Source organism: Somniosus microcephalus, unplaced genomic scaffold, assembly GCF_052327205.1.
Source record: "Somniosus microcephalus isolate GS21.2 unplaced genomic scaffold, FLI_Smic_1.0 unresolved_chr1, whole genome shotgun sequence".
NCBI classification, from domain to species: domain Eukaryota; kingdom Metazoa; phylum Chordata; class Chondrichthyes; order Squaliformes; family Somniosidae; genus Somniosus; species Somniosus microcephalus.
Genome location: NW_028225179.1, coordinates 24,316,293 through 24,318,335, shown reverse-complemented (window position 1 = coordinate 24,318,335; position 2,043 = coordinate 24,316,293).

The window sequence follows — 2,043 nt, the reverse complement described above, 5'->3', positions numbered from 1 at the left end:
GTGTCCTCTCGTTACCGACCCTCCTGCCCGTGACAACAGCTTCTCCTTGTTTGCTCGATCAAAACCCCTAATAATTTTGAGCACCTCGATCACAGCTCCACTTAACCGTCTCTGCTCCAAGTTGTATTGCCATTGTTTTGTGAATTTTTGCTGTGATCGAGGTGCTGGATGTCCGTGCCTGGGGAATGGGACATTCTATACTCGTGAGCACCGAGTGTCAGCATCCAGCAATCTCTGGTCAGGGACTGTCTTTTTAAACTGCCTCACCTGAGCTTTTTGCCTCCCTGATTTCATTCTTAAACATTTCAGTGTTTTTGCAGAGTGACCAAGGCTGAACAGATAAATGTGAGGTATTACATTTTGGTAGGAAGAATGGGGAGGTCACTTATCACTGGGAGGGTGCGAGTCTAGGTGGGGTAGAGGAACAAAGGGATCTCGGAGTACAAATACACAAATCACTAAAAGTTGGGACAGGTTAGCAAGGCCATAAAAAAAGCAAACCAAGCACTAGGGTTTATTTCTAGAGGGATAGAATTGAAAAGTAGTGAAGTTATGCTAAACCTGTATCGAACCTTGGTTAGACCACACTTTGAGTAAAGCGTACAGTTCTGGTCGCCATATTATAAAAAGGATATAGAGGCACTGGAGAGGGTGCAGAGAAGATTTACAAGGATGATACCAGAAATTCTCCTCATCTCAGTCTTAAATGGGTGACCCCTTATTTTTAAACAATGACCCCTAGTTCTAGATTCTCCCACTAGAGGAAACATCCTCTCCACATTCACCATGTCCAGACCCCTCAGGATCTTATATGTTTCAATCAAGAAGGGTAGTAGGGATAAACCAGGGAATTACTGGCTAGTGAGCCTAACATCAGCTGCGGTACACCACTGGACACAGGCTTCCAGTCACAAAAACAACCTTCGACCATCACCCTCTGCCTCCTGCCACTAAGCCAATTTTGGATCCAATGTGCCAAATTGCCCTGGGTCCCATGGGCTCTTACCTACTTGACCAGTCTCCCATGCGGGACTTTGTCAAAAGCCTTATTGAAGTCCATGTAGACTACATCAACTGCATTACCCTCATCCACACACCTAGTCACCCCCTCGAAAAATTCAATCAAATTGGTCAGACATGATCTCCCCTGGCAAAGCCATGCTGGCTATCCTTGATTAATCCTTGCCTCTCCAAGTGGAGACTAATTCTGTCCCTCAGAATTTTTACCAATAATTTCCCGACCACTGATGATTCATTGGGGCCTGACCAGAGTTTGTGGACAAGAGGCCCAGAAATGAGTGATTTCCTGACAAAACACCAGATGCCAACTTGTTGATCATCCAGGGCCCATTGTCCCACTTCCTCTCGCTGTCTTCCGCCCATTGTGTTGACAAAGTTGTGGTCAAACAGGCAGGGATCAGACATCCAGGACTTCAGCAGGAAGCAAGCAGCACTGTCGGCTCAACTGTGAACGGATATTATCAAACCCGGAAACATCCTGGGAATGGACAATTTAACCCTTTCATCATTTCTAGCACAGCACAAATCCACAAGTCAACAGAAAGCAGAAAAACCTTCATCACATGAGATTAAACCAAACCCTAATCCTACAGATATATGTATACACGACCAGGGTATTTTACAGTGTAGAGGGAGCTTTACTCTGTATCTAACCCGTGCTGTACCTGCCCTGGGAGTGTTTGATGGGACAGTGTAGAGGGAGCTTTACTCTGTATCTAACCCCTGAGGTACCTGCCCTGGGAGTGTTTGATGGGACAGTGTATCTGGAGCTTTACTCTGTATCTAACCCGTGCTGTACCTGCCCTGGGAGTGTTTGATGGGGCAGTGTAGAGGGAGCTTTACTCTGTATCTAATCAGTGCTGTACCTGCCCTGGGAGTGTTTGATGGGACAGTGTAGAGGGAGCTTTATTCTGTATCTAACCCGTGCTGTACCTGCCCTGGGAGTGTTTGATGGGACAGTGTAGAGGGAGCTTTACTCTGTATCTAACCCGTGCTGTACCTGCCCTGGGAGTGTTTGATGGG